Consider the following 24719-nt stretch of genomic DNA (forward strand, 5'->3'; position numbering starts at 1 on the left):
TTGCCAAAAGTAACCAAAAAATCAGTAAAAGAATTAAAGTCTATGGTATTTCTGAGAAAATAGAAGAAAAAGACAGAAATGGGGGAAGAAATGCAAAAAAGGTAAGAGACATAGGGCAAGGAAACATCCAGGGAGTGCATATTGGATTAATAAGCTTCTTAGAAAGAAAGAATTAAGAAAACAAAGGGAAGTAAATAATCAACAGAAAATGTAATTTCCTCAAAGCCGCAATACTGGCACCATCCAATGGAAAAGACTTACGAAGTGCTGATTCCAAATAATAGAAAGAAACCTTCTCTAGACATAGTCTTGTGAATTCAGAACACCAGGGATAAAGAGAAGACCTGTAAATCTTTCAGAAATTATTTTCCGAAATCCCTACAAAGGAAAAAGAATGCAACTGGCATCAGTTTTTTCAAAAAGCAAGGTTAGAAGCTAGAAGACAATGAAACAAGAAACTTCAAATTTGATGGAAAATGATATTCAAGCTCAGTTTATGTCCACTCAAGTGGGAGTTCAGAATAGAAAGCCTTTCGGACAGTAAGTATTTAGAAAATGTACATCTCATTATGGATTAGTTTGAAATATCAAGTTGAAAAAAGTGGAGGAAAAGGGGCAGTTGAGCAGCTGCCAGAGAGAGTTGACAAAATTAGGCCACAGCTTTAGACCCGTGGGACACCACTCCCACCTCCATGGAAGGCTGAACATGCAGTTTGTCTCACGGTTGCCACTGGCCTTGGGCACTGGGCACCCTAATACCACTGTCTTGGGGTCTACATAACTTCATCACTCTGGCCACTGCCGTCAGCCCTACCAGCCAGACTTAACACTTCATGGTGCCCACTTCTTTGAGTCATTAGTTCTTAATTTAAAGTCTTGAGTAGCAAAATTTGATAGGCAAATTCTAGGTAACTTGTTCATGGCCTCAACGCAAAGGATATCAGCAAAGTAGACTGGGGCATTTTGAGCTTTCAATAGAGGAACTTGGGCTTTGACTCCAAAAGACACACCCTGTGGAAAATTCCCCTACATAAAAAGAGAGTTTGGGTTCTGAGTATAAAAATATTTACAAAGTCTTTGCAAGATAGCTTGGACATGTTTGGTGATATGTTCAAGGCAAAAGCACAAACTAAAATGAAAAAAAATTAGAAACTCCAAGGAAAACAAAAGAAGGAGAATAATGGTTCAACCGTGAAGCAAAGTCAAATGTAAATTGATTTTATAGAATTAATTGAGTATAATGGGAAAACATGCTTTTAGCTTTGATTCTAGAAACTTTTCCTACCAGTGACTCAAGGATCCCAAGGTGAGACCTACAAAGAAGAGGTAATCCTGGCATGCTGTTCAGTACAGCAATGAACAGCATTTACATGATCATGATAATGTAAACAGGTTTAGGTTTTTGTTTCCAATGTTTACCATCAGTTTATACGAAGTACATTTGCTTGTGATTGCAGAACGGAATGTAAACAACTTTGACAATGCTAATGGATGGGTGACAGGGAGGCATGTAGAGGGTAGAAGGAGAAAAGGTACAGGAAAAAGTAGTATACAAATATATTCATCCTACATTTAAGCCTACATTTGCATGGAGTTGGTTTTTTGTTGTGATTTGTTTTCTATTTTCATATTGATACTGCCTGAATTTCAGTTTTAGAAGATATCAGCAAAGATCTGTAACAGAAAACTGTACTTTCAAGCTAAGCTCCTTACTTTGAGAGAAGTTGTTGAGTTCCATAATTAATTCTTGTCTGTAGATCAATGGATTGCATAAAGGTAGATCAACCTTGACAAGATGGAACAAATACAATCATTAGTGAAGTCCTAACAATGCAGAACAATTGGCTGTGAATTTAGGTCAGTTTGTTTGCCTTGAAACACTTTTACTCTATACTATTTCATACTTGACCAGTCCTTACTGTGTGTTTGACATGTTTTGTAATTGTTTTGTAGGCAATTTGGAATCTCTAATATAAAAATTATGTATGTATTTAAGAGATGTGAATGTGCAGAATATGGACAGCATAGTTAACTAGAGGTTTTAACATAATACAGGAAACAAGGGCATAAGTATAGTAAGATTTTGGAATAGTATCCATGGTTAGAATATGGGAGTTGAATGTGCAGGGAGGAGAAGAAGTCTGCTAAAATATGGGAGTGGAGCAGCACTGTGTTTCCAGAAGACAAGAAAATCTGGATCTGGAGTCAGTATTTCACAGTTCCTTCAGAGTGGGAACTTCAGATTTGGCAGGCAATGTCACAGGCCCAAGAAGGGGACCTCTTTACGCAGACAGGGTGGTACCTGCATTTTTAACCATCAAAAACTCGACTTCCAACAGACCAGGTTTTTGGGTTACTTCCTCATTTCCATGGATCATTTCTTGTGGCTGTAAGAAAGATACAGCAGTATAGGCATATTTTATTTCCTTGGAAGTTAGTAGACTTGTCCTCTTTTCTGGGGTTGCCTTTATATTCAGCAGGGTGAGAGACTTAGGGAGAACTCTAGGTTTACCTGGTAAGGAATTTACTCCTCTTGCCAATTAGAAAGCACAAAAGAATCCAGTTTCTATAAGCTTCCCAAGAGATGCATGTTTATAAGTAAAATGCTTTCTATTACTCCTTCACCTAACGTGTCCTCTTTTCTCCAATGTTAGGTTCAGAATTCTTTTTAAAAATTATTATTATTATTACTATTATTTGAGACAGAGTCTTGCTCTGTTGCCCAGGCTGGAGTGTAGTGGTGCAACCCCAACTCACTGCAACCTCTGCCTCCTGCGTTCAAGTGATTGTTGTGCCTCAGTCTCCTGAGTAGTTGGGATTACAGGCGTGTGCCACCATGCCTGGCTAATTTTTGTATTTTTAGTAGAGATGGGATTTCTTCGTGTTGGCCAGGCTGGTCTCAAACTCCTGGCTTCAAGCAATCTGCCTGCTTCGGCTTCCCAAAGTGCTGGGGTTACAGGAGTGAGCCACTGTGCATGCCTTAGGTTCAGGATTCTTAACAATTTTTGTAAATATTTGAGAAGAATCTCTGAAGACAAATGCTAAGCTTGACGGATAGTTCCAGTGCCTCCAGCTTTAATCTTGTTGCATTCAGGTGAGCACACATTTCCTTGGCCATGAGTTAGGCAGCCATAACCAAAAACAGTCAGGTTAATTTCATACACTCCTGGTCATAATTTTAGTCATCAAAAGACTGTCCTTTGTGTTTTTCAAGATTTCTTCTGAAACCTTTGACGAAGGATGCCTCTTAGTTTCTGTTGTTAATGCAGGATAGATCAAAACATTTGCTCATTCTTGTTTGTGAGAAAGGTCATCACTATTACTGCTTCTCACCATACCCTTGACCTCCACCCCATCTGGCCCTTTTTAATTATAGTGTACATGACTTGCCAAGAACAGAGTTCTTGGACTGTCTAAACTGAACTCTTGATCTTTGTCTTCACTGTTCTTTCATCTGTCTTCTGCTCGTGAAGACATCTTCATCTTTCCAAATGCTGATGCCAGGAACTTGGAGCATTCCTTGGTCTCTATTTTTTCATCACTCACTCTATACAATCTCTTCCAAGTTCTATAGATTTTATTTTGAGTCCATCCACTATCTAGGTCTATATTCCCTCGAGACTAAGCCACCTACATCTCTTTCCCAAACACCAAAAATAGCCTCACTAGTTTCTTGCTTTCTTTCTTGGGCCCTTGTAGTCTATTCTGCACATGATTTTAGAGTAATCATTTTTGGAAACAAAACAAAACAAAACACAGTTGTCATCGTGTCACTGTTGAGCTTAAAATCTTTCAGTTGGCAGTCAGTATACTTAAAGTACAAATTTCTTGACATGGTTTGCAGCAGTTTTTGATGCAGGCCTTGCCTCCAACTCCAATCTCATCTTGGCCCATCCTCCTCCTGACCCCAAGCCCTTTGCTTATATCAGCCTCCTTCCATTTAGTTGAATGTGGCCAAGCTCTTTTTTACTTTGAGGTCACCACACACCTAAACAGTTCTTTCTCTCGGTCTTCACCCAGATAGTTCCTTCCTGCCTTTCAAATCTTCCTTTCATTACCACTTCCTTAAAAACATTCCCTGTGATTTCCAAAGTATACAAGATCCTCTGGTCATACTACTTCCACCACAGAATTTATCACACTTTGAACTGACAGGTTATTGTATGTGCATGTATGTATATTTGTCTAACATCTATCTTCCCAGTCAAGGATGTGTTCCATACAAGAGGGGACTTTATCTCATTTATTTTTCTATTCCCGATAGATACCTAGCATGTGGTAACTGCAGAAAAAATTGTTGAGTGTTTGAGTGAATGGAGCTTAGCCTATTGAGGGACAATTACTGTATCGTTAGAGCTCTCAAATATGTGGTCCTGAGTTTTGAGTACTCAACTGAGAAGCCACATAAAAATTTGAGGTTTGATTTGACATTAGTGAGGACAAGGGTGAACCCTGCTGCAAACACGCAGAAAAGAAGGGACATGGGCCAATGGGATTGAGGAAAGGGAGAAGTAAGAAAGGATAAAGAAGAGGCCAGGCTAGACTTGCATTTGTCACATCTGTGAACAGCTGCTTGCCTTTAGAGCTGTGTTCTTCTATACAACTGTAGTATGAGTCACGTATATGACTTTATATTTTCTAACAGCCACATTATACAATAAAAAACTAATGAAATTGATTTTAATACATTATTTTAATTTATTCAGTATTACAAATGATTACTATTTTAACATGTAATCAATATAGAAAATTAACCAGATAGTTTACATTCTTTTTTCATATAAGTCTTTGAGATCTGCTCTGTACTTTACACCCACAGCCCATCTCAATTTAGATCAGCCATATGTCAAGCACTCAATAATCACAATTGGCAGACTGACGACTACCATATTGGACAGAGCAGGCTTATAGGTTCTTTCTTACATTAGTCTACTTGGTTGCTATGACAAAATACCATAGACTGGGTGGCTTAAGCAACAGACAATTCTTCTCACAGTTACGGAGGCTGGGTAGCACAAGATGAGGGTACCAGTACGGCTGAATTCTTGGTAGGGACCCGCTTCCTGGCATGCAGACTGCCACGTCTAGTTGTGACTTGGCATGGCAGAAAGAGAGAGAGAACTCTGGTACCTTCCTCTTGTTATAAGGACATTACTCCCATCATGGGGGCCCCATCCTTGTGACCTCATCTAAAGCTAATTACTTCCAGCCACCTTAACATTCAGGATTAGGGCTTCAACATAGGAATTTGGACATTTGGTCCATAACTCCTAAAAGGTTTATTGGCACTGACCGTGAGCTTGCCCTGATTTTCTCCTAGTGGGATATTATCATGATTCCTTGCAACTTTAATCCTCCTCCAGGCTGAGGGTAGTGGGTAAAGCTCACATGTAAAAGAAGAAGCTTTTGTGCGGCTCCAGATCAAAGAACTACAATGGAATGTTCAGGAGGCTGATTGTACTTAGAACTTTAAACAATCATAACTTTCAGGAAACAAATGAGATGCTCTCTCTTGCACTTCTTGCCATTAGAAGGGCCAAGTAGCAGCTGATGTGCACTTGGGCCAGGATTCGATAATTCAATGAAGACTTCTATCAGACAATCCCTGAAGTCCCTTTGAATCATGAGGTTCTATAATTGAATTAAACTTGAAACATTCCTCCAACAAAACATACTATTTTTCTTTCTTTTCTTGACCTTCATTTAGAAAGCATTAGCAAATGCTTTAGAAAGTATTTTGTTTTCAGAGCAAACAAGTTTTCATCTAGAGCTACACATACATAGAGAATTGGAGAACTTAGGCAACTACTCCAATAATTTTAGAGAAAAAATAGTGAAAACATTTGAGGCAAGGGATATCCCTTTAACCGCTTGTTTCCAGACTGTAGTTTTGTTAGTATGAACTAGGCCTACATGAGTTTATTCCCTCCATAGCATGTTAGACTAATTTACAATCTGTATACGTATGTTAGAGATGGCAGCTTATTTTAATTTTTATTTTATTGTTACTATTATTATTTTTAGAGACAACGTCTCGCTCTGTTGCCCAGGCTGTAGTGCAGTGGCACAAACATAGCTCACTGCAGCCTCAAACTCCTCGGCTCAAGCAATCCTCCCACCTCAGCCTTCTGAGTAGTTAGGACTACAGGCCCTCGTCACCACACCCAGCTAAGCAGCTTGTTTTTAAAATGAAATCATAATTACACAATTGTATATGAAATTACATAATATTTACAAATAGATCAATTTTCTATACTGCATAATGCAGTCAACCTGGTAAATACTGACTTACTATAGCAACGTCTCATATTATTAAATCTGTACATTTTACTTTATGTTTGTTGCCAGGTATGGGTTTGTGAGGTCTAAGCCTGTTCGATGCTAAGCTCTTGCCTTCCTGATTCTAAGAAGACAGAACTCAGTCCAGCTAGACAAATAGTAATTCTACTGCTTTTAACCCAGGAGACAAAATATTAACTTTTTTTTTTTTTGAAAATAGAAGAATACAAAGAAGTTGATAATATGGAGAAGAGTGAATTTTGCAATCATAAGCAGTCCGTATTTTTATTTGCTTTTTTAAAGGACTAAGGGTTAAAGTTGTTTCTAGAAATCTGCAAATTTTCTTTTTTCCTTTTTTTTTTTTTTTTTGACACAGAGTCTCGCTCTGTTGCCCAGGCTGGAGTACAGTGGCGCAATCTCAGCTCATTGGAAGCTTCATCTCCTGGGTTCACGCCATTCTCCTGCCTCAGCCTCCGAGTAGCTGGGACTACAGGTGTGTGCCACCACACCCGGCTAATTTTTTGTATTGTTTAGTAGAGACGGCGTTTCACCATGTTAGCCAGGATGGTCTTGATCTCCTGACCTTGTGATCTGCCCACCTTGGCCTCCCAAAGTGCTGGGATTACAGGTGTGATCCACCACATGGGGCCAAATTTTCTATATTATTTTCAGTGTGCAAGTGCTTCCTGTAATTGTGGAGAGTCTGTTATTAACTCTATCAACTCAGATATATTCTCCACGTGTTCCTCAATCCTTATGCCCTGACTCCTGTCCCATATGCACATACTGCTCCCCCACACATAGGTGTGTCTTCCTGTGTGCACACACACTCACATATACACAAATATGCAGCAATAGGAGCCTACTCTGTTAAGTCAGAAAATTTGCTCTCTCTGTTCTCAGGTGAGGTAACAGAATGCCTTTGTTCTTTTTACATCTTCCTAAGTTCTTTGTATCATATCAGTTACCAGAGTCCTCTAAGACTAAGTTCAAAGCCTTTAGCTCTGTGCCCAAAGAGTAGTTTAAAGCCATGGAAGAATCTATCCTTGTCTTATTTAGAAAGGATTTCTCTCAGATGAAAATGGAGGGCTCTTTCTTTCTTTAACTTTATTGTTTAATACACTCGCTCATGCATGCAAGCATTGATTCATCCAGTAAATGTTATTTCTGCACACCTACTTTATGCCAGCTTATGAGGAGAGTAAACCCCATACTATGTCCTTACTTAGCTCACAAAGAAGCAAGGGATACATTCATCAAAACACTAACTTCATGACAACATGACAAATTAGGTAGTGGACAAGTGTGCTCAGTGTCAGGGGTGGGCGTGCTGAAGAGGGAGTGACGAGCTCGGCCTGCCTCCCAGAAGAGATGGTATTTGAGCCAGGCCTTCAGGAATGCTGTGCACTTCTAGAACTTGGCAGAGGGTGAGGGGCTACAGCCTAGGAGAGGCAACAAAGAAGGAAAGCACAGAGAATGTGTGGGAGCAACAGGTGGTATGAAGTGACTGGAGTTGAACTCAAGGTTGCAAAAGTCAAGGGTGGGCAGGTTGTGAGGAGCATAAGGGCTGGGTCTGTCCTGGGAATTTGCCTACTTCTTTCTTGACCTTCAGGATACTTTTAAATTCTAAGTATAAAGACGGAGATTAGAAAGTCTTCTGCAATGTTGGATTAGAAAATATGAGAAACAATCAGGCTATATTTTGGTGGCAGTGGCCACAATAATGACGACCTCCTCCTCCTCCTCTTCCTCCTTCTCCTCCTCCTCCTCTTCCTCCTTCTCCTCCTCCTCTTCCTCTTTCTCTTTCCTCCTCTTCTTCTTCCCCTACTCCTTCTTCTTCTCCTCAATTATCTTCCTCCTCCTTGTCCTCCTTCTTCTGTTATAAAATAGCAGGAATGCATGATTTTGTTGTAATTTTGCAAACAATGATGCATAGAATGCCGGGGGAAATTTGGGTGCCACTCTGTACTAGTTTTCTATTCAGAAACAAGATGCAGTTATCTCATACACATAAAATGTTAATGAGTTGAGGCTCTGTGCCCACTGTGAACTACCCATGGCCTGGATCTGCTGTGGAGAACTCTGGAGATTGCTGGGTAGAATGTCAGAATTCAAGTGACCTCAAAGCCCTATTGTGACCAAATGGCTCTTGGTATGAATAGGGATGTTCACACTCAGGCCTGTGACCACAGACAAAGTAGCCAGCCCACCATCCCTAGATGATTTTGCAGTCTTTGCACACCAGAGTGGCCATAGGCTTGTTTTCTTCTGGACTAAGCCTGCAGATCCTATGAGTGAGTAGGAAAATCTAATGTGAAAATATGTGCCTTGCACAGGTTGTGATATCCAAAAAGTTACCACAGGGGAAAATGACTAATTAACCTTGTTGATTCTGGAGAGCCAGTACTTAGATCCTAAGAGCCAAGACCACGTTAGTTTGCCAGGCAGGTTAGACTAATCAGAGTTGGCCAGGATATTTTGCGCATTCAAACACAGCCTGGATCCCCACAATAGTTTCTTGGCCTGACTTTCGATAAGCACTCCCTGTACATAGGGTTACTTCTGAACCTCCATTGTTGACCTAAGCAGGTTACTATTCCAGCCTCTAAAGGACCAGTGCAGCAGACATCCAGCCTTGCAAGCTCACAGTCATAAACATTTTTCTGAGCTCACATAAGCCCATCCCAGAAACACCTTCATGCATTTCATAAAAGGATATAAAGGATCAATGAATTGAATTTTGGCAAACCTAAGCTTCTTATACTTTAACTATTTTCTCTAAACTCTGTCTCTGCTTTCTGCATTCATCTATGACAACTCTTCATCTATCATCAGATTTCTCATTATTGATCCCCACTCCACCCCTACCACTCAAACAAGTTTGTTACTTTCTCTGTATTTGCTCAGTCAACTTCTTTTTTCTTACCTAAATTTATCTCCCTCCAGCTCTTGTGGCTCTGACTTACTTTTTATATTCTCCATAACACTTTCCCCAGTAACCTCTAGAAAACACAAATATCTTCCCTTTTTTCATTTGCATTTTAGTAAATATTTATTGAATGTATATTTTATGTCATTATTATGTGCTATGAAGAATATAAGGGCAAGGTAGGATATTTATGCTCAAAGAGCTTGTGGTTTAAAGAAAAAACTAGTTAGATAGACAAGGGAAAAGGTGACTAACAGTGACTAGAGGGATGAGACCACAAAAGAAATTGCGTTTGAACAGAGCCTTGGTGAATGTGAATTATCGTTGATTTCTGACTGTGTTTACCACATGTTGTATCTTGTACTACGGCATGTAATTTCACCTAATGTGACCGTCCTTTAAAACATACAATTTATTTCATGCCCAATTTTGTCAACTGTGGTGGGATTGGTCTCCCTGGAAGAGAGTAAACTCCTTTAGTGCAAGCCCTGTCATCTTTTTCTCTTGTATTCTTCAGGCATACGTCCTGTGCTTCATTAGTCTTAGCTGGATCATGGACACATTACCATCATTACAAATATCAATAGTTTGTGATTACTTCAAACAATCTGAAGTTGAAGGACCCCAGATATCCTTTAAAACAAGGTGTGTTGTACAGAATTATAATAGTCTTGGTAATGACTGAGGTCAGGAAACTTTGGCTTCTTGATTGATGACTTTCCCCAGGAGTTTTTATAGCCAATCTTCTTGCTTGTTGGAATTGCTGGGAAGTAGGGATTACCATTTGTGAGCAACCCAAATAGTGATGCATTTCAAAATACTGCTGTCCTTCTTAAAGCTACTGTACCACTAGAGTCTGCCTAATGCCTCCAAAGGATCCTCTACAGAGGCCTCATTAGAAACATTGAGATCTTGGAACCTAAATTTAGAACTAAAGTAATCTGATGTTGGTGGCCACATACCAACCTCTCCTAGAGCACAGCTAACTCTGCCATATGGCCTAGCATAATCAAAGGGGAGGAGCCTTCACACGAAGCCGATAGGGCCCACATGGGAAATGTTGGCCTTTCATTTCTGTTTTTCCCCATGAACTCGGTGGCAGTTCATGGCCTTAGGAAACTCTGGCTTCTTGATTGATGATTTTCCCCAGGAGTTTTTACAGCCAATCTTCTTGCTGGTTGAAATTGCTGGGAAGTAGGGATTACCATTTGTGAGCAACCCAATACACGAGGCAGTAACTTCACATTTGGGGTGTCAGGGTTACCCATTACTTTCCTGCTGGAAGCAACATTCTTCTCAGGTGGTTCGGTTCCTTGTCACCTCCTTCAAGCTTTAGAAGTCAGCACAGCCAAAATATTGGTTTATCAGACATCAACATATGCTTATTCCTCCTGCCTCTCCCCCTTACCCAAGAAGACAGAATTGAGGGCTAACCACTTGAATGTCTCTGTGTGGCACTGCTTTCAAGATTTCAGCTATCACAGTCATGCAGCAATACCTTTTGGATCAGGAAAGCCTCACTGTCTAAGGACTTGATTTTCTGGACTGCTAGCTTGTGTTCAAGGATGTTAGTTTCCCAAGCATGGCACTTAGCAGTTTTAGGAAATGCTGATACAACTGTAGCAATTTTCCCCAATTTGTTCCTGACGAAGAAGTCTCTTCAAAATTGAGTTGGCTTCTTTTCTTTTATTCAAAAATGCTGGTAAACACAATTAGCCTCATTAACCTCAGTTTCTGTTTCATAACCGAAAATTAGCCTACAATCACTGGTTTGCTGGAAAGCACAGTTGTAATTAGTCTTTAACTGATATGAAAAATCTGTCTCTTCTTTAATTTCTCTGACATCTCAGTGAATATGAAAACATGTCTGAACTCTCCCACATTGGCACTGGGGACAGGAGTAAAAATAAATCAGAGATTTAAATCAAGGATCTCAAGCTGAGACATGAAAACCGATACTCTTGTACGTAGAAATTGGAGACAAGGGGGCGTTTGTTGGGGAGGTGATAAGCAGAAGGTAGAAACTATGAAGTCTATTCTCAACACCATTTCTAACATGTCCAAAGGAGGTTACTGGGACACTGACTTCTATAGCCAAAGTCAAATGATTGTCTGTCAAGAAAAAGACAGGGAAAAAAGTACTTGCTCTCTTGGCACAGGTGAAAAATCACTATCTCAGCCCTTGAAATCAATTTTGTTGACCGGCTTTAACAACAATGCCTTTTTTGTGAGCAAGATAAGAAAGTCACATTTCCTGAGCAATCTTGACATGTGCGTCGTTCTCAGGCTAGCACTTAAAGATGCGACTTTTAGGTCTTGTGACCAGAAGAGCTGAGATCATGAGTTTAATCAAGAAACTCTATGGTCATCATTCCTCCCGTGGCTGGTACCCCCAGAGAAAATGTCCAGTGCAGGAAAGATGACGAGGTTCATTTCCTTTAGCTCAACTGATAATCTGTTAAGGCAGAGGGAAAGTAATGTGAAGTAGTTCAACTAGGTGTTTAGGTCTGAGTTTAACAGAATGTGGCCTGGGGAGCCACGCTGTGACGGGTGTCCATTTGGTGAAGTTCATAAATCTGGGCTAGTCACTGAGTAGTCTTAGTCCATTCAGGCTGCTATAATAGAATATCATAGACTGGGGAGCTTATAAATAGTCTATGATATTCTATTATAGCAGCCTGAATGGACTAAGACCAAGATCAAGGCAGATTTGGTGTCTAGGGAGGGCCTGCTTCTTAGTTCCTAGATGGCAGTCTCCTTGCGCAGTCCTTGCTCAAACATGGTGGAAGGGGTGAGGGAGCTCTCTGGGATCCCTTTTATGAGAGCACTAACCCCAATCATGAGGGCCCTGCCTTCTTGCTCTAATCACCTTTGCAAAGACCCCGCCTCCTACTACTGTCACCTTGGGCTTAGGATTTCAGCATATGAATTTTGGGGAGATGCAAGCATTCAACTTATAGCACTGAGGTGGCTAATTAAGCATGCACACTGAAGTGTGCCCTTTCATACCCTCTGCTCTTAGAAAGATGGCATAATAGGGATGAATATCTCAAGTATTAGAGTCCTTAACACAGACATAATTCCTTTCTTTGCCACTTCATCCCCTCCCACACTGCTTTGTTCTCTTAACTCTCAGTAAAAGGTTTTAGTTTCCAAGTTGTTTCTCTATAGATTTGGATGGTGACCCCTGGCATGCACCCCCTCAAGGCCTCTGAACTGCTTCCCTGTCAGTGCGGACTGTGGTTCGAGGGCTGTGAAATTGAGTTGAGTTGTTCTGTCTCGGTTCCCAAACTGCAAATGAGAAATCTTATAATTCAAATTGAAGTTCTCCTGCGTCACTCCCTGCACCTCTTATCAAGCCTCATAAGAGTGAAATAAAATAGTCACTAAATCAGAAAACAATCCAGGGCAGTAAAGTAGCTTTTATTAGGCACCAAAGGCATTGGGTACAAATAAAATAATGAGGGAAGACATTAATGTTACTTCCTCTGTGCTTGTTGGAGAGAGTGGTGTGTGACACTTGACTGAGTAGCAATACCTATGAAGCATCTTTCTTTTTCTCTTCAGCATTGTTTATATCAGAGGTTCTGTCTATGCAATAGCCAGGTTGGGAATAGCCATACAGTTGGGCAAGATAACCGGATCTAATTATTCACAGTCCCCGATGGAAGTGTCTGAGTTCTGTTTTAAGAGAATTCTGTTTTAAGAATTCCCAGGAATGTGCCATTTAGAAACCACTGTATTCCACAGAATGAAACGGAGCCTTTTACTTGGAGAAACATGTTTGTGCTTAGCTGTCCCCCACTGTACTCCACTTTCTCCGGCCTTACAGCCATATGCTTTCTCCATTTTATTTTCTGTTTATTTCAAACAAGCATCGCTTATCCTACACAGAGAAGAAAGAGCATGGGGGTGGTTATTCTGACAAGACATTCAGGGATAGAGAATGCTCTTTTCCCCTGGCATTCATTTCTTGTGTGTTTCTTTTGAGTAATTAAACACAGAAAGGTCACCTAGCATCCTGGCAATAACAGGAAATGGGAGGGGGGAAGGTAAAGTAAAAGCAAACAATCAATATGAGGAAGTCAACACTGTGTTTTTGTTTTCCTTCCAGTTTCTCTAAAAAGGGATTAGATATGTATCGATTATTCATATGCCACCTACTTCCCCAAAGATTTTTGAGGCAGTCCAACTTGATAGCACCTCAGTAACACCTGCAAGTTCCTAGATTTAATTTCTTGGCAGAACAACAAGCCGATACAAAAATCTGATTTCAGTGCTTCTAAATTTCAGTGAAATAAAAAATTGGTCTCAGCTAAAACACCTGTATTCACTCTTCCCAGTTTTCTGTTCCACCATCCAATCATGTTACTTTCATTTCAAGAAACTATTTCCTTTCTTGCCCTGCTCAGATACATGTGTTAAAACAGGAGCAATTACAAGATTTGACTCTCCATTTCTTGCACCTTGTTGGCCCAGCCCAGTGAGGAGTGCCATCTGTATCTCCATAGCCCCGGCACTTAGGGGGCCCAGTGTCAGAACCAATCCTCTTTCAACAGAGCAGCTTATCTGGAGAATGACCACTCTTTGGATCAGTTCTTCTACTTGATACCATAATAGGAGTCATTTTGAAATACTGAACTCTTTTCATTAAACTGGGTTGTTGCCATTCTGTGAAAATACCTTCAGCTTTCTCACTCCATGGTATTATTGATGTTATTCCTTTGGCCTGGACCTCTATTTAAACTCCCTGATACAATCCTCCTCATTCTTCATGGCTTTGCTGAAAGACGCTTGTCTCATCAAGCCTTGGGTATCGGTTATCAATTGTCTCAATAAAGCTGCATAACAAATGACCACGTTTTAGTAACATACAGCAATGAACATTTATTTATTTATTTTTTGCCTACAAGGTAACTGCATGGTTCTTACGGTCTCAGTTGGTTTCACCCATGGATCTGAAGACAGCTGTGTGATGGCAGGAAGGTCTCTTGATCTTGGCTTGGCTCTCTCACATGTAAGGGGTTGGTTGGCTGTGAGGTGGCCTAGGATGGCCTTAGCTGGGACAACTATGCTTTTTTCACATGACCTCTCATCCTGTAGCGGGTTAACTTAGGACGGTCTCATGGTGGAGACAGGTTTGGAAAGAAGGAATGGCCTTGCCATTTCCTCGAGGCTCAGGCTGACAGGTGGCACACCATCGCTTCTGCTGCATTCTGTGGCCCAAAGCAAGTCACAAGGCCAACTCAAGGCTTAGGGAGAAACTGTTCTATGGGAGAAACTGCAAAGTTACATCACAAAGGGTGGGGAGAAATGAATAAAAACTTGGAAAAATGTTTGCAATCATTCTACCACAACTTTTGTGATTACCTGTCTGGAGTAGTTTTCTGTTGTGCTTCATTTTTACTTTTTTTTGAAAGCAATTTAAAAATAGGATATCATTTGGGCACTTGTTTTACCTCCATCTATGACTCCTTTTAAAATCAGAGGCTGTGATTCATTTATTGTTTGGTCCTCAAGTTGCTTAATGCAGTTAAACAGGCATATGTCAGATTAGAAACATTCTAAAAATAAGGCAAAATAGAAAACATAAGCACACAGAATTTTAAATCTGGAGTAACTTCAAAAGTTTATCTAGTGCATTACCCTGTGTTGCAGTAAGTAAGCTACCCAAAAATGAAAGGCCAACAAAAAAAAATTGCCTCAAAATGCAAAGAAGGTCCTTCTCTAATCAATGCTGATTGCAAAGCAAACACTATTCATGCACACCAACACTCCAACTTTAATTTTTAAGTTTCTTAGCAGACAGAGAAAAGCCATTTTTCTGTCTTCATCTTAGCCTTCACTGTCTGCCTTCCTCTGCTCACTGTGATTCAGCTACACACTTCATCAGTCACAATGACATCTGCTTAGCGTTCAAAGATTGGAGCAGTGCCTGAGCACCAAGAATAGTGCTTTGCTCAGTAACTGCTTGTTGAGAACAGAGATGCAGGAGGGAATTCCTTCCACCTTAGTGTCTCGTGATCCTGTCTAATAAAGGATTTTCCTGGAGGGCCACCATGTGATCCTGCAAAGGATTTTGGCTTCTCTGATGTCTTTTCTCATCTCCCTTCCATCCATGGCTCCCCAAGGAGTCAGTCCACCTCAGAACTTCAGAGCAGGCTGAGGCACCATCTGCTCAGCAGCTTCCATCCAGTCTTTTGGCCAGAGCTGTATTTTAGGACAACAAAGCCAGTCCAGTCTAAGGAGCGAATTCTGCTCTGAAAGAGAAAGGGAAGACTGGGTTCTCTATTGATTCATTCATGTTGAGAGCTCTCCACTTTACTGAATGAAATTCAATTAATATTTTAGGTTTTTAATGAAACTTGTTCTCACAGTGGCTTTTCTTGTCACCATTTATTTGAGTCCTGCGTTTCTAGAAGTTTTGTAATCAGTATATGCCAGCATGGTTCTCCAGATTTGGTTTAACTCCCCTGTCAAATCACTGAGAAAGAAGAGGCTGATTTTGTTTCACTTGGAAAACAATTTTTAAGGAAAGACACATGTAGCCTATAATCCTGTGCCCTTTATTGTTGGTTATAGTCTAGTATGTTCTTAACCTCAGATTATAATACAATGTATCTTTCAGATTCATCCTGAATCATTTTCTTTGAATCATTCGCTTATCATGCTATGGCGATGGCTTTGTGACTTTAGGACAATCTGATCTCTAGTTCCGTGTAGTCATTTAACCTCAATTTCCAGTGTTCCCCCATCAACAAGGTAGTCTAATTGATAGCCCTGACAGCCTTCTTGCTTCTCAGGATGGTCAACTCTTCTCTATGACTGTCAAGATTCTGTCTTTCCTAAATTTGAGCCTTCCCTGAAAGTCTTTTTTATCAGAAGGGCATAGCTTTCTATTTTGCCTTTACAAAAAGGAAAAAAAAAATCTTTCTCTACAAAATCATTTATTTTCTTCTCTGTAGTCAGAGTCTATTTGAAAATTCATAAAGTACTCTCTTAAGAGTGGCTAGAAGTGGGTACGAGACCCGCAGATTTATAGCCTGCTTCAGCCAGACAGATTGGGTTTCACATAATCCTTTTGAATAAAAGAGATCAAACCCCAACTCTACTTCAGGCAAAACGGAGAGGGACAGTTGGATGCAGGGACCTGATCATCATCAGGTATCTCCCCCTCCCAGATAAATGTAAATACATAGAATAGTCTGAACTCAGTACAGATGAAGTAGGAAGAAGCTTTATTCTTCTTCATCACTCTCTTGCAAAACCGCTCTGTTGACAGTTATCCCCTCTAGTCAAATCTTCTGCAGGATCCAGAGCTTTTGCAATTCCTTTCAGGTAATAAAATGTCCAGCTCAGCCTAATAACAAAACTCTAAACTTTCATCCAAATTAAAATGTTTCCCCATCTCGAGCTGAAACACGTACAAGGGCAGGGAGGGCATGCAGTTCTTTTTGTCTTCCTCTTCCCCCTCCTCCTCCTTGAAAGGACTGAGCCCAAGGAGTAAAGAGTGTAACAGGAAAAAGTGCACCATGCCCTTTGTCCCTAGGGTTTGTATTTTCTGAGTGTGGCCAATGTGAATGTTCTGATTCTTTTGCTTGTAGGACAAGTCTGTGGTTTCCTCAGGTACTTTTCCCATCAGGTCTCTGACTGCAATTCCCTGAAGTGCTGTCTCCCACTGGACACTGACAGCACCCCATCAACCCAAGGCTTTCAGGAGTCCAGGCCGCACCGTCCACTCCTGAGCAGAGCCAGGAACTGGGGCAAGGAGTTGGTGGAGCCGGGGGCACATGGCACATGGTCTAACACTCTCCTCACTTTCAGACCATGCTCCTGGAACCCAATCTCCTGCCCAGTGTCCCTGAACCTGCTTCTAAGGCTTGAGCAAGCTTCTCCCTGTGTCCCTCCTCCCGAAGGCAGACTGCTTCTGGTGTCCATTCCCCGATCCAGTGGGTGGCTGTTTGTGGGCATGGAATGGAGCTTAGACATGCAGTGGGGGTAGCTACAAGTGTGCCTACAAGGCTGTCATAATGAGGGATGGAGTCAGTTGGGGGAGAAGAGGAGAAGAGCTACGTGGTTCTTCATCACGGCCTAGAGATAAAAAATGAAGAGCTTGGGCTCTCTGCACATCACTTTCTAGTATAGGATACAATGATGACTGAAGAGTCTAAATGCAAACCTAGACTTCAAGATACAGATGAAGGCATATCTGTCAAGATAAGGGGATGGAACCCATTTTACTTAGGTTAATTAGCTTGATGTATAAATGTTATTATTATTATTATTTTTTATATAGAGATGGGATCTCACCATATTGCCCAGGCTGGTCTTGAACTCCTGGGCTCAGGCAATCTTCCTGCCTTGGCCTCCCAAAGTGCTGGGATTACAGGCATGAGCCACTCACTGTGCCAGGCCCGATTTTTAATGTTTAGAGTTATATACTGTGGGCCTCAAGGCCTCAAAATTGTTAGGGGCAGATAGCATACAGAGCCTATTGGGTTATGTCGCGCTACAGTATTTATCTGTATAGTTCCTGCAAGATGACCTAGTCTAGCTCCTTTCTCTAGAGTCCTTATCCAGACCACAAGAAATACTCATTTACCCACCTTTGGTGGAGACACATCCATCTCCTATGCAGGGCCTCTTCTCTCTTTCTTCTGCCCCCCTTAGGCTGATGGAGCATTCAGAATTTTTTTGGGTGTAGATTTGGTGCCATCCTCTTCATCTCTCAAATTCCAGAGGACGTATATCAGACTTTCTGAGTGGGTCCTTTCAAGCCCTTCTCACTTGGCTGAAAAAGAGGGGGGTGTACCTCTGTCCTCAGAGGGGAGGTTATGAGGGAATATATGGCACATAAACTGTCTCTCAAAATATCTGTACTAGCACTTTTACGGCTTCATTGAAGCATAATTGATGTACAAAACAACTGCACATGCTTAAGATGTATAATTTGATGGATTTATCATACACAAACACGCATGACCAAAACTACAATCATGATAACGACATATCCATCACACCAAAGGTTTTCTCATGCCACTCTGTGCTCCATGCCTCCCTGACCCCTGTCCTCAGGCAACCACTGATCTGCTTCCTCACTTTGTGTTTCCTAGATTTTTGTGTAAATAGAATCGGTCTGGTTTGCTTTTCTGTTTTTCGGGGGTGGGAGGATTGACTTGTCTTCTTTCATTTAGAATAATTATTTCGAGATTCATCCAGGTTATTTTGTGTTTGGAAAGTTTGTCCCTTTCTACTGCTGAGTAGTATTCCATTGTACGGGTGATGGGTGTACCACACTTACAGTTAGGTTGCTTCCAGGTTGAGGTTATTACATATAAAGCTGCTGTCAGAATTCACATACGAGTCTTTGTGTGAACATATGCTTTCATTTCTTCTGGATGAATACCTAGAGATGGAATAGTTGGGCTGTATGATGCCTATATAGTTAACATCTTAAGAAATTGCTGAACTGTTTTCCAAAGTGGTCGTACTGTTTCATATCCCTTCCGTCAGTGTTTAGGGGTCCCAGATGCTGCACATTGTCACCAGCACTTTAACTTGAGTTGCTCTAGTGGGTGTGCAGTGGTGGCTCATTGAGGCACTACAACTTTTGGAACCCTCAATGCATTATTCGCCTTCTTTCCTATACAACTTATATTTGGCAAAATGTGTTTTAAATCTCCTGAGCTGAGGAACTCAATAAAATGGGGTTGGAGGAGGGTCTCTGACATCTGTTTTATTAAAATTGAGCCTTGGGGTCTCTAGTGAAACTTAGAGAAATAGGGGAAGTAACCCCTCACATCCTACTGACCTTGCTGAGAATGTACAATGTAATACACCTGGGTGGGCATACGAATTCATTCACCCCTACCAGCTGATATGGTTTGGCTCTGTGTCCCCACCCAAATCTCATCTCGAATTGTAATCCCCATAATTCCCTTGTGTCGAGGGAGGGACCTGGTGGGAGGTAATTGGACTATGGGGGTGGTTTCCCCCATGCTGTTCTTGTGATACTGACTTCTCACAAGGTTTGATGGTTTTATGTGTTTGACAGTTCCTCCTTTACATGCTCTCTTTCTCTTGCTTGCTGCCATGTAAGACATGCCTGCTTCCCCTCCTGCCGTGATTGTAAGCTTCCTGGGACCTCCCCAGCCATGTGGAACTCTGAGCCAATTAAACCTCTTTCCTTTATGAATTACCCAGTCTCAAGTAGTTCTTTACAGCAGTATGAAAATGGACTAATACACCAGCTTTCTCTGCCAAACTGGAACTCTGATTATCATCAGCAACTATTCTCATTTTCCCGGATTCTCCAACAAGAAGAGGCTTTATTCCCTTAGCTCTAATCTGAAAACATTCAAGGCAGGACTGTGATTGCCCTTGTTTAGGTTACATTCTCATCCTTGATGTCTTAGTTTGGTTCTCCCCGAAAGCAGATTATGATATAAGGGTTTGAATGCAAGTCGTTAATTTGGGAGCATTGTCCCAGAGAGCACTGTGAAGCAGTGGAGCGGTGAGGCAGGAAGAGGATCAGTACAGAATTTGGTAATGACATTGGCATCCACAGCTCAACCATGCTGAGGACCCTCTGTGTCTGTGAGAAGTACATCTCAGAACTGCCCCCAGCGGAGGGTGTGGACACTGGGCTATTAAGCCATCATCTTCCATTCTCACTGGTTGAACTTTTCTCTCTAGGGACACTACCGCTCAAGCATTCCACTGCCTGGGCACTGTGGCTGGACCTGTTCTGCAGCCAGACTCTTGCTTAGGCAGGGACTACAGTGGGCAGTCAGTATGAAGGGAAACTGTCTGCAGGAGTGTTTGGAGTAGGCTGAGCAGTTGCAGGTGGGCTACCACTAGCGATGCTACATCTGGATATCCCGGTGGTATGACTTCCAGCCTTAGCTAGGACCACCTGACTCGAGTGGGTGGAGGGGGAAAGAGACCAGGGAAATGCATTTCACAGAAGAATGTATAGGAGTTGTTCTGGGTACGTTCATTGGTTTCTTCTAGGAGTTTTACAGGAACCATTTATGGTGGTAAATTGCTGATTAAAATCTTTGCAAGTTTGTTTCAAAATGTTTTAAAATGAAATCCTAAAAGGTAGCCTTAATGTGACTGTTTACTCCATAATTATTTATTCCTGGTACTCTCCCTGAGATCTCAACTAATAATAGACTCTTCCCTTTTTTCTTTATTTGCTTTTATCCTTTGGGGAAAACTTTCAATCTTCAGATAGTGACAAAAAACGTATTGAGCAACTGCCGTGTGACTGGCTCTTGTATCAGGTACTAGGGATGCTAAGATGAATGCCCTCAGGCTGTGGAGGTAAATTCTGTGTGTCTTCCCACCAGTCGGATCAGAAGACTCAGGTTCCCGACTAGGAATGTCAGATGAGGCTTTCCCTCTTTCTTCTTACTTCCTCTGATCCCAGAATGATGTTTTGAGCACAGCATGTTCATCTCTTTACAGAGTAACAACAGCTTCTTGTCTTTAGGATGCAATTTTAAAGAGAAGTGTCGCTATTTTTTCCCTGCCAATTTTGAACACTAGGCTGTGATTTCTCCAAATTTGATGCTTTATCACATTCCAGGTAGTATAATCTTTATATTATCAACATGTGCACTCCCTTGCTTTTTCTAGCTGTGCTTTTTTTTTTCTTCCTGGATTTTATATTTCTGTCTCCCATCTGCCAGCCTTTCCCATAAACTCTCAGGCACAGAATTTATTTCAGTTTTTTGTAATCTCACTTTCTAACACCAATAAATAGTCCACCTATCTCTGAGGCCCTGCTGACCTTTTGCTTCTTATCAGCTTGATATATTTTTACTTTTTGTCTTTCGTTTTTACATATTTTCGCTTTGGTTCTCTGATCTGGCCTCCTTTCCCCCAGTTTTATACCCTGGCTATCTGGTGGTGGCCTCCAGCCCCTACCTTGTCCTTCTTTTCCTTTGCAGGGATCCCCAGCTGCAAGCTCTTACACTACCCACTGACGTGTCCTCTGTGCTCCTGCTTTTCTCTCTAGGGCTGCTGTCTGCTCAGCGGTTTGGGTTGCAGCTTCTCTTGGACCCTGGTTCATTCGCCTGCTGTGCCCTTCTCCTCTTGCTTTCCTGGCCTGTACTCACTGAATTCCCTTATCTTATCTGACTCTTCCACATGGAGAATTTGCAGAAATTGGAAAGCATCTTTACCCAGCCAGCAAGACTGTTAGTGCCCATCACCCACTTACTGCAAAGGAACAGTGGAAGTTCACAAGAGGGTTGATTTTGTTGGGTGATACTGTGAGAAATGCTGACGATGCCTCAAGGCCTCTCTTCCGGCACAGGGCCCCCCTCTGCTCCACTGGACCCTCCCTCCTCTAGTGGCTGCTGTGAACCTATTGTGCCGTGCTAAGAGATTTGTTTAATACTTTATTTTGACAGTTCCAAATTAGAGAAAAGTTGCAAGAAGAGTAGAAAAACCTCCCATATGCTCTTGTTCCTTAGTCTTCCCTGACCTCCATGACCCTGACATTTTTGAAGATTGTAGACTAGTCATTTTGTTGAATGTTCTTCAATTTGAATTTTCTGAATTTTCCTCATGATTAGACATCAATGACATGTTTTATGGAGGAAATACCACAAATGCTGTGATCTTTGCAATGCATTCTCTCAAGTGGCACCCAATATCTGTCATGTTACTGGTGGTGTTAAGGTTGATCACTTGATTGAAATGGTGCCTGCCAGATTTCTTCACTGTAAAATTACTCTTTCTTTGTTATTAATAAATATAATATGGGTTGTACTTTGACACAATGTAAAATCCCATTCCTCATTTAGCTTTTACCCATGTTTCTTTGTTTTTTTTTTTTTTTTTTTAGTTCCCAGCCAAGGTTTATTTTATTTTATTTTTATTTTAAGTTCTGAGGTATGTGTGCAGGATGTGCAGGTTTGTTACATGGGTAAACGTTTGCGATGGTGGCTTCTTGTACCTATCAACCCATCACCTAAGTATTAAGCCCAGCATGCATTAGCTATTTTTCCTGAAGTTCTCCCTTTCCCCGCCCCTTCCCAACAGGCCTCAGTGTGTGTTATTCCCCTTCCTGTGTCCATGTGTTCTCATTGTTCAGGCCCCACTTATGAGTGAGAACATGAAGGGTTTGGTTTCCTTTCTTGCATTAGTTTACTGAGGATAATGGCTTCCAACTCCATCCATGTCCCTGCAAAGGACATGATATTGTTTCTTTTTATGGCTGCATAGTATTCCATGATGTGTATGTACCATATTTTCTTTATCCAGTCTATCATTGATAGGCATTTGGGTTGATTTTATGTCTTTGCTATTGTGAAGAGTGCCGCAGTGAACATACATGCTCATCAATCTTTACAATAGAATGATTTATATTCCTTTGGGTATACGCCTAGGAATGTGATTGCTGGGTCAAATGGTATTTCTGCTCCTACGTCTTTGAGGGATCACCAGACTGTCTTCCACAATGGTTGAACTAATTTATGTTCCCACCAATAGTGTAAAAGCATTCCTATCTCTCCACAGCCTCACCATTTGTGATTTCTTGACTTTTTCATAATCACCATTCTGATTGGTGTGAGATGGCATTTTTCTAATGATCAGTGATGTTGAGCTTTTTTAATATGTTTGTTGGCTGTACAAATGTCTTCTTTTGAGAAGTGTCTGTTCATGTCCTTTGCCCAGTTTTTCATGGGGTTGTTTGTTTTTTTCTTGTAAATTTGTTTAAGTTCTTCGTAAACTCTAAATACTAGACCTTTGTCAGAGGGATAGGTTGCAAAAATTTTCTCCCATTCTGTAGGTTGTCTATTTGCTCTGATAGTTTCCTTTGCTCTGCAGAAGCTGTTTAGTTTAATTTGATCCCGTTTGTCAATTTTTGCTTTTGTTGCCATTGTTTTTGATGTTGTTGTCATGAAATCTTTGCCTGTGCCTATGTCCTGAACGGTATTGCCTAGATATTCTCTAAGGTTTTTATAGCTCTGGGTTTTACATTTAAGTCTTTAATCCATCTTGAGTTAATGTTTGTGTAAGGTGTAAGGAATGGATCCAGTTTCAATTTTCTACATATTGCTAGACAGTTCTCCCAGTACCATTTATTAAATAGGGAATGCTTTCCTCGTTGCTTGTTTTTGTCAGGTTTGTCAAATATTAGATGGTTGTAGATGTGAGGGCTTATTTCTGTGTTCTCTGTTCTGTTCCATTTGTCTATATGTCTGTTTCTGTATAATACCATGCTGTTTTGGTTACTGTAGCCTGGTAGTATAGTTTGAAGTCAGTAACCACATGTTTTTGCACTCATCAAAATGTTTCTTGTCCAGATTAATGATTATTGTGATGGTTGCTAAATGGTTATTTTCCAATACTGTCATTCCTTCTACATTTATTAGCTGGCTTCCTGTCATAAGGAAGGATTTTCCCTTTTCACTGATGAATTCATTCATTTATTCATATCAGTCTAGACTCTTGGCTTTCTAGTTAATTCAATGGATTATAAACAATTCTTATTATTTATTTTGATGCTCAAGTTGCCCAAGTTTGGTCAATAAAAGACCCTATGTATGTAAACTCTGGGCATTTCCTCATCGTTCTTTGATCATTTCCTTATTTTCTGTCCCAAAAAGTTTTCCAGACTCACTTTCAGACATATCCTGTTCTTCCCCTGACACCTGAAGATCAGTCGTGTGTGTGTGTGTGTGTGTGTGTGTGTGTGTGTCTATGTAGGTAGTATTCATTCTTTCATTCTTTACTTTTCAACTGCAGTGAAAATCATTGCTACTTCCAATTCCAATCCAATACCACAGGGTCTATTTTAAATTTTCTCCTTTTCATATTTGTACTTCTCTTGCTTGACAGTGAGAAAGCTGTCACCCAGTGTTCCCACTACCTAAGTCTCCTGGTATGCAATCAATCTCTTGACCCCACCTGGCTGCCCCCTCCTTGCTTGCAAGCCCAACCCCTGCTTGAGCCTGCTTACTTCAGATCACCTACATATTTGGGTCTGCCTTAATGGCTTTTTGATACAGGAAGGAAGGAAACCAATTTACATTTTTTAAAGAAGAGAAGAGGAAGAGAAAGCAAAAAAGTAGTGCCTGGGAGATTTTTTCCAAACCACATTTGTTATTTCCATCTCTTTTTGAGTTTACACAATTACTTCTGTATCACTTATGAAGTTATTCTAGACAAATAAAACATATATCTTTGACTATTCTGCTCTGATATTTTTATTTTTTGTACAGTATATGGACTGTTTATACAAGTAGTCACTACTCAATTATCTTTGGATATGAATAGAAATATCAGATACACATTTTAGTGCTGTGAAGAAAATAAATTCTGTTTTGATCAAAATGGGTTAGGTTAGGCTTTACAAACATCCCTGAAATCTCAGTGTCTTAGCCCAGTGGAGCTTATTTTTTGTTTGTGCTATATTGCCCAAAGCAGGTGAATAGATGGGATTCTCAAAGGCCTAGGCTTATGGAGGCTTCATTCTAGATGTGTTCCCACA

General features: G+C 40.9%; 2 long non-coding RNA genes across 2 annotated transcripts in view; both read left to right on the plus strand.

Moving 5' to 3' along the window:
• Positions 1–24719, plus strand: part of LOC111552756 — a 246961-nt gene that overhangs the window by 149530 nt on the left and 72712 nt on the right. The gene's annotated exons all lie outside the window — the stretch shown is intronic.
• LOC111552755 overlaps positions 8470–24719 on the plus strand; it is a 42845-nt gene continuing 26595 nt past the window's right edge. Inside the window, exons 1-2 of the long non-coding RNA XR_002734722.2 lie at positions 8470–8577; positions 9726–9853. This is a non-coding gene — a long non-coding RNA (uncharacterized LOC111552755). The remainder of the gene's footprint in view (positions 8578–9725; positions 9854–24719) is intronic.

Source organism: Piliocolobus tephrosceles, chromosome 6 (assembly GCF_002776525.5).
Source record: "Piliocolobus tephrosceles isolate RC106 chromosome 6, ASM277652v3, whole genome shotgun sequence".
Classification (NCBI taxonomy): Eukaryota; Metazoa; Chordata; class Mammalia; order Primates; family Cercopithecidae; genus Piliocolobus; species Piliocolobus tephrosceles.